Source organism: Emys orbicularis, chromosome 11 (assembly GCF_028017835.1).
Source record: "Emys orbicularis isolate rEmyOrb1 chromosome 11, rEmyOrb1.hap1, whole genome shotgun sequence".
NCBI lineage: Eukaryota > Metazoa > Chordata > Testudines > Emydidae > Emys > Emys orbicularis.
In genome coordinates, this window is record NC_088693.1 from 29955549 (window position 1) to 29969876 (window position 14328).

Below are 14328 nucleotides of genomic sequence, written 5' to 3' on the forward strand. Positions count from 1 at the left end.
AGCAGACTTACCAGCTAGCAAGTCTTTTAAAAAAGCAACCAAAAAAGCAAAAGAAATAACAACAAATACAAGAACATGCAAAGCACCTTACTTGTGTATTCTGGTTAGGTCCAGTAAAGAATAGAGACAACTGTACATTATTTTTATTATTGAATCCGCAAAAAAAACCCTACATAAGAAAATTACAATATTTGGACATGTGTATGTACATATTTATTTGTTTTTCCTAAAATTAATTAAGTATTTTAGGAAAAATTTTCAGAGCGGTCACTAGCAAGTGTTGGTGGCCGCACTGTGAGGCTACCAAAAAATTTGTTGTGAGAACCCCAGGTCTAGCCCAAGACTAAACTAAAGAGTCAAATCCTACTCGCCTTGCTCACACAAGAATTCCACTGACCTGACTAGGACTGCTTACGTGAAAAAGGCAAACAGGATTTGGCCCTATAATCCTTACACACAATAAGGTACTCAATGATCTAACAGGACTTTTCATTGTTAATGGTCCTAAGTTTTTTTTGACATACTTATTCTTTTATACATAAAATGAAGATAGATGCTTTAAGACAGCTAAGGATATAGATTTTATAAAAGTTTTCTAAGATGATACCAAAAAATATGTGCCTTGATTAAATTATGTTTCAGTTCGGCTTTATATTCTTATGATCATTTATAGGGCCCTACCAAATTCACGGCCATGAAAATCACGTCACAGACCGTAAAATCTGATCTCCCCCTGTGAAATCTGGTCTTTTGTGTGCTTTTACCCTATATTATACAGATTTCATGGGGGAGATCAGCATTTCTCAAATTGGGGGTCCTGACCCAAAAGGGAGTTGCAGGGGGGGGTCGCATGGTTATTTTAGGGCGGGGGGGGGAAGATTGTCATATTGCCACCCTTACTTCTGCGCTGCCTTCAGAGCTGGGCAGCCGGAGAGTGGCAGCTGTTGGCTGAGCGCCTAGCTCTGCAGGGAGTGCCCCACCAGCAGCAGCAGCAGCGCAGAAGTAAGGGTAGCAGTACTGCAACCCCCTCTACAGTAACCTTGCGACCCCCCCACCCCTCCCAACAACTCGTTTTTGGGTCAGCACCCCTAGAATTACAACACTCTGAAATTTCAGATTTAAATGGCTGAAATCATGAAATTTACTATTTTTAAAATCCTATGACTGTGAAATTGACCGTGAATTTGGTTGGGCACCATATACTTACCCAGCACATTTAGGTACATTCCCCTCCCCCAAAGAGTTTACAATCTAAATAACCCAAGACAGACAAAACAAACAAGACATGGGATAAATTAGGGAGAAGCGATGGTATTCTACTAAACAACAAGAAAAAAAGTTCCAAATACCTTATCAGATTCAAAACTACTGATAAATTAAAGAAAACAAGAAATACTATAATCACTTTTTGATATACAAATTGTGATTTTTTATTTAATAGTGATATCATTTACGTCTTGCTTTTTGGAGACAAGACAATGCTAGAATATCATCTACTGTATTTCATTGTGTATTTATAACAGCCTCCTGAGTATGCTTTTTCAGTTTCAGATTTTTAAGCAATTAGTTTGCAGATGTCACTAAATAAATGGCATTCATTCCTTAAGCAGGAACCATACCTGTTAACCATCTCAGCATATTCTAGCTTTAAAGTTGGGCTTAATGTGCACAGCATGCTCAAAAACTGTACTCACAGTTCAAATGAGCTGGATTACAGACCATGACCACTGAGACCCTCACATGACAAAGCCTTTGTGTAATTAATATGCAGGGTAAAATGCTCCCTGGACGGCTGCTAACGCGATTTAAATCATGCACATAAAAAATGTAATCACAAATTTAGCATGGTGGACATTGTAGTCACACTGTGCTTGATTGCATAGAAGGTTCCAAGTGTGTTTTAAATGTCCTTTAAGATTGAGATTAGGACTTGTACTTACAAGATGCATATTAATCTAAAACTCAACATTTTTCAGTGTGGGATCACAGTAGGAGAACATTATGGGCAATAGAGGTTCATTCTAATCCCAGTAGGTAATTACACTTTGAAATAATATTCTTTAATTAAATCTTGTTTGCAGTTGATTGATTTAAACACTAAATCTAAAAACCTAAATTTGAGTTTTTATCAATTTTTGATGCTTATTGCACAGAACTTGGGCTTTAATTGATGTTTCTGAAGTTTTTAAAGCTCTTGTCCACCGTATCCTAGCTGAATTTAGTGTAATTACCAACATCATTTTTCTCCCTATAGACAACTTTCATTAGGAGTATGATAATTTTAAGTACTTTTAAAACTGTAATATGCACAATACATATTTGCTATGTATGAATGCCAATATTTTACTGGGGTTCTTTCAGAGAGCATACAGGGTATACAATGTGAACTGTTTTCAGAGGTCTTGACTACGGTATTCTGATTTCTTGAATATCATTTGTTGCACCATAATATAACAGTGAGGATACACAGCTAACAAAACAGCAATAGTGAATAGAACAAAACAAGGATATTTTGCTTAAAACTTTTAGGTGCAATATAAAGTATCCACGTGACTATCGCACCTTTGAGACTTAGAATGTCTTATGAAAAGTGCACATAAAAGGGTCAAATCATGCCCTCAATAATATTCATATTAGCCCAACTAGCCCAAAATAAGCCCTGGTAAGCAATTTGCCTGGTAAATATGGTCAGGTACAGATGCGTAAACTGAGACTCGGAGAAGGCAAGTAACTTCCTGAGATCACAAAGCATGTGAATACAGACCTGAGAATAAAACCCAGGATACCTGGCTCCCAGTCCCTGGCTGTAATCACTAAACAATGGTGTCCATAAGGACAAGGAACTGACAGCTTCGCCTCTCCCAGCTTGCTACTATTGAGATCAGTTAAGGAGCTCTCATCACAATCCTCGAATTTAAACATAAGGGAGCTGGAGGTTTGGTGTTCTCAGAAATGGACACTTGGCTCTAGAATTCACTCCTCCCATTGTCCCACCAATGCCTGAACTTGTTGACCTTCAGGACAGAGTGTAAAGGCCATCTATTTCTTCAGGTTTTGCCCAAGTGGGGCGACTTTGGGGACCGTACATAGCTATGTTCTGTGGTGGAGTTTATCTGTGATCATGGTTGTCAATACATTGTGTATATTATATAAAATTTTTGTATATGCATCCAGTCACTGTGAGATGGGAACATTTTCTGTCTCAAAATAAACAAACTAATTCCATGACTAATGAGAAGGTATTGTACTGTGTCTTCACTCAGATACTCATCATAATATTTGTGCAGTAATGACATACTGCATTTTATTGGTATATTGTATATTCTTGCTCTCTGACATACCTTACTAACACAATACTTTTAAAGAAACATTGCAACAATTTTAATATTGATGTACTCAATATTTTACTACATTACTAAAAAGGTAGCAAATATGCTTAAAAGATGCTAAAAACTATACAGGTGCCCAGCACGAAAGGAATGATATTCTCTTTTCTCTCTCAATATAAGTCATGTGTTCAGAGCAACATTCATCCATACAAGAGTACTTGTGGCACCTTCAAGACTACCAAATTTATTTGAGCATAAGCTTTCGTGGGCTACAGCCCACTTCTTCGGATGCATAGAATGGAACATATATTGAGGAGATATATATACACATACAGAGAGCATGAAAAGGTGGGAGTTGTCTTACCAACTCTGAGAGGCCAATTAAGTAAGAGAAAAAACTTTTGAAGTGATAATCAAGATAGCCCAGTACAGACAGTTTGATAAGAAGTGTGAGAATACTTACATGGGGAGATAGATTCAATGTTTGTAATGGCTCAGCCATTCCCAGTCTCTATTCCAGCCTAAGTTGATTGTATCTAGTTTGCATATGGATTCAAGTTCAGCAGTTTCTTGTTGGAGTCTGTTTTTGAAGCTTTTCTGTTGCAAAATTGCCACCCTCAGGTCTGTTATTGAGTGACCAGACAGGTTAAAGTGTTCTCCTACTGGTTTTTGAATGTTATGATTCCTGATGTCAGATTTGTGTCCATTTATTCTTTTGCGTAGAGACTGTCCGGTTTGGCCAATGTACATGGCAGAGGGGCATTGCTGGCACATGATGGCATATATCACATTGGTAGATGTGCAGGTGAACGAGCCCCTGATGGCATAGCTAATGTGATTAGGTCCTATGATGATGTCACTTGAATAGATATGTGGACAGAGTTGGCATCGGGCTTTGTTGCAAGGATAGGTTCCTGGGTCAGTGTTTTTGTTCAGTGGTGTGTGGTTGCTGGTGAGTATTTGCTTCAGGTTGGGGGGTTGTCTGTAAGCGAGGACAGGTCTGTCTCCCAAGATCTGTGAGAATGAGGGATCATCTTTCAGGATAGGTTGTAGATCTTTGATGATGCGCTGGAGAGGTTTTAGTTGGGGGCTGAAGGTGACAGCTAGTGGTGTTCTGTGGTTTTCATGCTCTCTGTATGTGTATATATATCTCCTCAATATATGTTCCATTCTATGCATCCGAAGAAGTGGGCTGTAGCCCACGAAAGCTTATGCTCAAATAAATGTGTTAGTCTCTAAGGTGCCACAAGTACTCCTGTTCTTTTTGCGGATACAGACTAACACGGCTGCTACTCTGAAACCATTCATCCATACAGAGGACCAACACAAGGCCTATGCACCATTTAAGTCCCACCTAACCCTCAATAAAAGGTTTAAGGGATGCATAGGCTTTCAGAACAGGGGTAGATTTCATCCTTAAGGTCTGATAATCAGCTATGAGTGCTCAGCACCTCTGAGGATCAGGCCTTTACAATGGGACTTTCACTGTGTAATGCAATTGCCACTACACAATTTAAAAAGCAACACTCATCTGAAAGTACCAGCATAATTTCCATTTCACCATTGAGTATACTGTGTTTTTGTTTTATATACATACATGTACAATTGAATTCTGTTCTTCCACATTTTGGAACACTTTCAATTCCTCATATTGCAACTTTTCTATAGATGAAAAAGTCATGTGAATAAGTATATACCGTTAGTACAGAATAAGTACAAACCTGTCACTAAACAAAACAAAACAAAACAGAAAATCAGAATAAAATGCTGAAAATCTGGGCATCATTATTATCTGGCAGGGATGATCAAGTAATTACACATATCATTACAAATTACAAACATGAAATTTTAAATATGCTTCCACAAAGCTGACCTTTTTCACAGTTTGCAATTCCATAACCAAAACTACAGACTTATTATCCTGAGGATTGAACTTTAAATGTACTATTTTGCCACAATCTACATTTCAACCCCCACAAGCTAGAAGAAATGGGTTTGGATTCAGATTCAGCCATGCTGTATAATGTTATCATGTACATGTAGTACAGTAAATTAAATTTATGATGCTATATATTTAACAACAGAAAATTCACATCTTACTACAGTTGCATTTGTCATTTGTGGAAAAACAAACTGGTGTGTGGAATGTTTTATTAAGATGACTTTGCTGTTGTGAGAAATGATTAAGTCACTATAAGAGCAAAATAGGACCACAAGACCTCATTCACTGTAACACTAATATTAATCACACAAATAATATAGGTGTCTTACAGTAATCCACATTCCCTTAAAATATATATTACACATCCTGGGGGCAAAAAAATAGCACAACTGACTTTAAATAATTCCCTTAAGCCCTGGTGGCCAGAAGAAAATCATTTATATTTTGACAGATTAATGTACTTTTTTGTTATGCATAACATATGGAAAATATTTACAACAATATCAGAGAGCTAAAAGCAAAATTAAATCTCACTAATCAACCCACTCCAACAAGGATTTTAAATTTCTCTACAAATTTTAGTGTCATCAAAATTCTTGGCAAAAAAAAGATTCTTCCATTGATTCAGCTGTGGCAACTCATCATCCTAGATAGGTTTTTAAATTATTTGATGTCAGCTAAAATAAAACCACTCTCCTGGCTTATAGGTGAGATAGCAGAAGACCTAATAGCATTTGTTTGTCCGAGACTCAGCCTTTCTGCATTTTATGGGACATTCAGCTGTTCTAACCTCTGATAACTTGCTGTGATAGTTTAAAAAAAAAAAACCTTACACAAATTTGGACAGTCTGCAAATGATCTCAGCCTGTAGCGTGAAACAGCTTGGAATCCTGGATCAAATATAGGACTCTTGTTTGTGAAGACTGATATACTAGGGGGGTGATGCCCTTGGTCTCTAAAAGTGTGTGTAGAGGCAGGTTTCTGGTTCTCTGATATCAGAATATCCATAAAGGTAATAGTGTCAACTTCACTTTAAACCAACACAGCAGGATATGTTACTTTCTACATGCTACAATATATTGCTACCAACTATGGGCATGACCCTGAATTCTTTGCACATAATAAAAACAGATTTGAATATGCACGGAACATAGGAACAGGTTATTTTCCAACACGTTACAGTTATATTTCTGAATATGGGTTCCTTCTCTCAGTTGATGGCTGTTCACTAAGAAAACAACATTTAGCACAATATATGACAGTAGACAGGACAAAACATTTTTGTATTAATAATGTTTACGACCAATTTGTGACTTTCTATTATTCCACTATGTTGAATGCACCTTTCTCAGAAATGCTATATATTCCAGTAGGCATCAACAGATACAGGCACGTGCATGCATGCACTATTTTTTTTTTTTTAAGAACAGATACATTACTTCAGGCACTATTCTGATTCTTCTATTTACATGTCTTTTTTCTCCTTTTCTGGTAGATCTACATGTTAGAATTGGTACACAGTATTCATGTCACTCAGCCTCTGGACATAGAAAATACCTAAGAGCATTTTGACATAGCTGTCTAAATTCTGCACTATGTAAAAAACAAGAACATGTTGAATTATGCACACACAAAAAATAATGCTAGTCAAAAAGGCAGAAGGTTCACTGCAGTATTTAGCAACATACAAGCAGACTCCACTTTTGAATAATGCACAGAAATGGCTTAGGTTCCTAGGTAAATGATGGTAGACGTAACCCTCCCCCATACACACACTTCAAGATTGGCCACAATGGTGGTTTTGATGCTGACTCTTCTGTCTCCAAGGCTGCTGTCTTCACATTTGTTCCTAATGTCTGCATGCACAGCCTGCTGAAAGATAGGACATGGGAAGTTCGGGAGGGGAATTGGTGAACAGGATGACGTGCAGGAGATTGGGGCTGCTGGCTGGGAGCCCAGCGCTGAAGGAAGTACAGAAGTGAAGGTGGGCTCTTCCTGCAGCTGGGGGAGGTTCACGGAGGTGGGTCTGACCCAGGGCTGGCCTTACCATGAGGCGAACTGAGCCGGCCGCCTCAGGTGCCAGACTGTGGGGAAGAAGGGGGTGCCACTAGGACCCAGAGTGTAGAAAATTGTGTCTGTTGCTGGTGCATATGTATTCTGTCTGCTCTAGATGCACAGAGATGTTGGAGTGCTGTGTTGGAGGAAGGCAGAATTGAGACCTTTCAAAGTTTTGGCCCAAGCGAGGGGACATGGGGGCATCATTTGAGCTCCCCGCCTCAGGTGCCAAAATGTTGTGGGCCAGCTCTGGTCTGACCAGCCCTGGGAGTGGCCCCTGCACGGCAAGAGGAAGTCCTGTCTTTCCTCAGCCTGGCCTGGACTAGCCCAGCACATGGTCGGAGGTTACAGGGGGAGGTCAGATTTCACTGTCCGTGACATGTTTTTCATGGCTATGGATTTGTTAGGGCGCCACTTATCTGTCTTCTGGTTGAAGAGATGGGATTCATCAAAAGAAATAAAGTTTCCTCAGAGATGAGGACACTGAAGGTTCCAACCAAGACCATGCGGCAGTGAGAAGGAACTGGGGATGCGGTTGGTCCGCCCCGCCCTTTATTGCCTCAGACAGAAGAATGAGATGAGTCAGGGCACATGCACGGACCAACAGACACTGCTTTGAAATTCTCCAACTCTGGGTGCATGAGGCACATGTGTAACCCTCAGTGGAATACAATAGGGAATATCACTCAAAGAAAATTCTTGGTTTTAGCAAGCAAACATGAGAATAATCAACATCTTTTTCACACATCCCTGCTCCAAAAAGAAGCCAAACTACAATGAAAATCTATAATATATACCACCAGTTTGCTCTATGGCATTAAAGGCTTGTAGGGATCCTCCACAATAAGACAGAAACTGCTCCATGTAAGAGTGAGGCATGCAAACAAACACAAATGGAGAATGGAACTCGTCGCAATTAGGGTCAAATTCAGCTCCCTCTGAAGTAAATGGCTCAGGTCTTCAATTAAGGAAAGAAAGGCAGAAAGAGTATATCAGCATATACACGTTAAAGCAAATTTATGCGCCGTATGTTGGGTAAGTCAGGGGGAAGTTGCCTAAGTGAAAGTTAGTCAGTGCTCTTTTAGCATTTCACATTCCTTTCAGTTCAGAAGCTTTGCATATCCTCACCATATGACCCACTTTCTCATTGTCCCAGTCACACAGGAAAAAAGACAAGGTGCAATGAATGTGAGTTAACTGGGAACACCCAGCAATAACTCGTTCAATCTAGGCCATCATTCTTTCCTTAATCATTTTCACTTATTTGGGAGGACTGCCATCATCCCTCCCCTTCCCAGCCTGGTCTCGATCCATTGCTAGGAGCCCACTATGATGTTCTGTACCTTGGGGGAGCACCCTGTAACCCCCCCATATTCTTCATCTGTATATAATTGTGATCTTACATATAAAGCAGCCTTGTAAGGTATCAGGGGAAAGGTTATGATCTGCTGAAAGTCATTTCTCTATCCATGTATGTATATCATTAATGCATGTGAAGTTATGAGAATTGTGTTGTATGGTTGTCACTAAAACATGTTGTAAATTGGGGAATCAGCCAAATATTAGCTCCCCAGAGGCAACAGCAAGGAAAGTAACCAACGCCCAGGCAGGGTGTGAAACAACCCATCAACAGGCATTGTCCAGCAAGGGAGCTATAATTCAATGACTCACCTGCATGAGGCCACACCAGGGTGATTGCTCAACTTTGCCTGGAGAATCAGCAATGCCCCCCAAACATGCCTGGACTTGTGTTCTACAAGCACATGGGCTGAGGGTATAAAACTGAACACAGGGGACCCAGGCCTGGCCCTTCTCCCGCCCCCACCTATGCTGCAAGCAATCAAGACACTGAGAAAAAGACAAGACTCCAACACAGGAGCTTGTTCCTTAAACCTGGGCCAAACCTGTATATTAAGGACTGCAATATCCAGTGGGGTGAGAAAAACTGCTTCATCTAGTTGCTGCCCAGTGTAATAGGGTTGAGAGTTCAGACTGTGTGCTTATATTTTATTTCTTTTGGTAACTAACACTGACTTTTTGCCTATCACTTAATATCTATCTTTTATAGTCAATAAATTTGTTTAACTGTTTATCTTTACCAGTGAGTTTGTATGAAGTGTATGGCAAAACTGCTCAGGTTTGCAAAGGCTGGTGTATAACCACTTTCCATTGTTGAAGTGGTGAACCAATTAATAAATCTGCACTGCCCATCTTGAGCATTGCAAGATGGTATATTCCTGAAGTACGGAGCTGGTGGGATTTGGCTCTGGTGCCTTTCTCTGTGTGATTCATGAGTGGCTCTGGGAGCATTCATGGAATATAGCTGGGTGTGGGGCTCCACGTGCAATTGTGCTGAGTGATAACAGCGCCTGAAGGGGTTTGTTGATGGTCACTAGCAAGGCACTGTGAGAGACAGCCCAGGTTGGAGAGAGTTAAGGGAGCACAGTGGTCCCACAGTCCCAGGCTGCACCCTGGGGGGATCCCGTCACACCCACCACCCTCCTTTCGTATGATGATAAAGGGGAAGGTGGACAAAAGGGGGCGGGGCTATCTCTCTGCTATGCCAGACACTAGGAATCACAGCCTTTTCACAGCTTCCTTAAAGCAAAGTTCACTTCCAACTCTGGATTCTCAGGGAACCATATGACCTTTGTAACAAGTACCTGCACTGGACACCTGTAATAAGAAAGTGCTAGCAATTAGCTTGGCTGCCTCGCCCACCCCTCCAGCTGAGTTCCCCGGGAATTAACAGTTCCCTCCTAAATCAGCCAAAAATATATGCACTCCCCAGTTGTCCCTGGATAACTCAGGTATCAAATATTATAATTTTTTTGGGTGGATAAAAAACAGTCCTCTCCATTCCATATGCTTCATACATCTTCTGGCCTTTATAACCCAGGGAGGACTTGCAGTTTCCTGCAATTCCCTCCACTACAGTATTTCAGACCAGTTTACAATCACCCTCCTAGTGAAAAAGTTTTTCCTAATATCCAACCTAAACGTCCCCCACTGCAACCATTACTCCTTGTTCTGTTATCTGGTACCACAGTCTAGATCCATTTCAGCAATCAAATCCCCCCTCATTCTTCTTTTCTGCAGACTAAACAATCCCAATTCCCTCAGCCTCTCCTCATAACTCATGTGCTCCAGCCCCCTAATAATTTTTGTTGCCCTCCGCTGGACTCTTTCCAATTTTTCCACATCCTTCTAAGGGTCCTATTGATAACTGGAAGGGTTGGCATAATACTGTGCATCTGGCCTGCAGACAGCTGGTGAGTTCCCTCTGGAAGGTAACTGCTGTGCCTCAGTGGTGCGGTATCTCTGACTTAGTATGGATGAGGAGCACTCTACGGGGAGCAAAGGAACAGGTCATGAGAGTAGATGTTTGGATCTGTAAGCACTGGGCCCTTAGGCAAGTAGCCAGTTCCCCTTAAGATCACAGCTGGACCTCGGTAGTGAAGTGAATCTGAGTTGGCATGGCAAGAGAAGCATGCTGTGGTACCCGCTAATGCCCCTGTTATGCATCCAGGAAACAGGCACCTGAAATATTGTACAGCTAGGTGAAAACTATTTGGATTTTGTTAGTGGGTTGGCATAATCATCACGGCACAGAGACACTTAGGGCAGATCCAGGACCTTTTCCCATGGGTGATTGTAAACTGGTCTGAAATACTGTAGTGGAGGGAATTGCAGGAAACTGCAAAACCAGCCCCAGGACTGACCCTTGGGGCACTCTGCTTGATACTGGCTGCCAACTAGCCATGGAACCATTGATCAGTACCTGTTGAGCCCGAAGATCTAGCCAGCTTAGGAGATACTAAATGATTCATCCTTTTAAAGAAAATCACACTGTAAAGCTGCCAAATTTACTGAGACATTTTTTCATTTGCTATTTAAGTGTCATTGTCACGACTTTCAGGTACACAAAGGCAAATTTTACTGTTTGTGTCTTTAACTTTTTTAAAATGTTGCCTACAATAATCGGTTCTTTGTTACAGATTATTGTCTATTATTTCTCTCTGTGTGCGTCCCAACTCATCTAGTTAGACGTAAGCCTGTGATGTATTACTTTATTGGTTTAATATTGTTAAATTAAATAGAAAATTGTCCAAATGACTTACATAATGATAAGACATGTGGTGCTCTTTGCATTGTCAAAATTCTTACAAATTATGTATCTTATGGTTTACTTTTCCCATTCTTGGAAAACATACAAAAACCATTACATTTCTTGTAGCCAAATTGACCTGTTATAGGAATACCTTCTAGCTTTTTGGACACGTGGATCCCTATGATGAATGCTGTGATAGCTCAGAATTCTATACAGAAAATGTTGAGGTATTTTGCTACACTAATAGTGAGCAGATAACAAAAAGGTACACTTTGTCAGCCACAGAGGATGTAAATCTTATGGACTGCCTTATATATTCACAGCATCAGTGAAGCAAAAAGAGATAAATTTTAAAAATAACCATAATATCTATATAAGGCATTCATTTCCACAACCTTTTGCCAACAAAAAACAGCCGAATTTAACCCAACACTGTGAATTTAGAACTAATTTTGAAGATGTTTTGGAGAATCACTTGGTGATGGTCTGACACATGAAGCCATACAGAAATGTTTGCTAAGAGAGATTGACCTGACATATTCAAAAAGTATAGACACTGTCTGGAGAATGCAACACAACACACAGAGAAACTGTCCCAAAGTGAGGATGATGCACATCAAATTAATGTCACATTCCGTAAACGTTGGACTAAGCAAACAAATTTTAAATATTCTCACAGTGGCCGAACAAACCTTTAACCATATGACTGCTGTTTCAAGGGAAAGTTGTGTCTAAAGTCCTGTAAGACAAGACATATATATGTTGTATGTGAAAATCTGAGACAACTTCATCAGAAAGAATAAAAGAATTAAAACTGTGCATTGAGATCTTGTGCTAGTGATAGTGACAGTGACTATATACATCCATAGATATCATTTGAGGAGAACTGCAAGTGGCTGGGAATCCTTTAAAAATGGAACAGAACATGGTCTGCAGTTGCCATTTCCTCCTCTAAAGATCATCAAGAGCTATTTAGAGCCATGCTAAATATTACAGTATCTTCAGACATACAAACAGAAGAAAAAGTTGATGGCAATCCTGGATGTTGAAGTTGGAAAAAGATAAGCTATTTATGGCTATTTGCTATAGAGCTGGGTTGTCATCCGCTATTGGTAAGGAGGTGGTTTGGGCATGGTACTAAAGCATCAGTACAACATGCACTTGACAGTCATGGAAATGACTTACCAAGACTTCCAGAAAAAGCTGTTATAGGTTTCAATGGTGGCATGGGTCAATTAATAACAGTGGAAGACGTGTGCCAGCTAAATTTTAAGACAGCCCACCCAGTTCCACATGCTCTCAGGTCAAAAGATGAATCAGAACTAGAGAAGTTAGAGCTAGAAGGAACTGTGAATAAGGCAAATCACAGTAAATGGGTAGTGTCAATTGCAGCTACACCCAAGAAGAAAAGGGTTGTAGAGATCTTTGTTGCTACCAAATTAATACTTGATACTATTTTAAAAGTAAACAAATACCCCTTATCACAAACAAAAGATATTTTTACCATGAATTGTGCATTAGCAGGTGGGTAAAGATGGACTTGGCTCATGCTTATTTACAGATCATTCCTTACTGTGTACACCCGTAATGGACAGTTTCAATGTAATGGAATGCTTTAGAGTAGCATTAGCTTCTGTCCTATAACAAAGATCCACTGGAAGAGATCCCTGGAATTGTTTGTGTTGCTGAGGCTAGACATGCCATGGGTCAGAGTAAACAAGGTTAAACGTAAAGAAAATTGAGAGTTGTACCCATGTTGTCGATCAAAAGGGCCTACATAAGTTAGATGATAAAATTATTGTTGTAAAGAATGTCCCATGTCCTACAAACATTGCACAGCTGCATTCCTTGGAGATTAATAAATTACAAGCATTTTTTTCCAAAACTTGCAACAGTCCTGAACGCTCTGTTTCTGAAAGATTAAATACAGCAGCAGCTAACCTATGCAGAACTAGTTAAGGAAGATAGGAATTCTAGTGACCTAGCACTTCCCCAGAGATTGGCTTGTGATGTCTCACCCCAATGCACAGGAGCAGTTATGTAGTATATTCTGCCTGATAGCTGTGAAAGACCAGTTTTATTTGCATCTTGTTTGTTAACATCAGCTGAAAACAATTATGTGCAAATAGATAAAGAGACCCTCAATTTGGTTTGGGGAATATTAAGAAATTTCACTGGTATTTATATAGTTGACCTTTCACCTTAATAACAGACCATCAGGCTGACATCTTTATTCAGTCCCAGAAAAGGTATTCCCAATAATGACTTCTGCATGTTTGCAATGCTGGACTTTGTTCTTTGGCAAGTACCAATATGAAGTTGGCTATAGGAACTCAGCAAAGCATTCAAATGCCTATGGACTGCGCCAACCACCACTGAATAGTCTAGGATCAGTTTGCAGAATACATTCAATGGATTTAATTGACACATCTTAAATAGAGACTTTATGAGGCATCTCTGCAATGTTGAAGTGAGTAAACGGAGGTCTGAACACAGTTGCAGTCTCTCCCATTCTACTGTTTGAGGACACAGAAAACTTGTCCCTATGTGGGGGCCATTCAAGCAGTCAACCTCAGAAAGCTACAACAAGTGTTGAAAATGCTGCATGTAAGATATCCAAGAGATTATTAAAATGAAAACTTCGGCAAGAACCCATGTTTGGTGGCCAAACATGAACAGCCCAATAGAAAAGTTGTCCAAATAATGTACTGCGTATCAAATGTTACAGAATGCACCAGACAAGGCAACAACCCACCCGTGGGAATAGTCAAGGATATATATAGATTTCATGACAGTGCATATGCATGGATTTCATGGGACCTTTTCAGAGCTAAATAATACATTCCTGTAACAGATATCTGCTCAAAATGGCTGCATGTATTTTCGGTGTC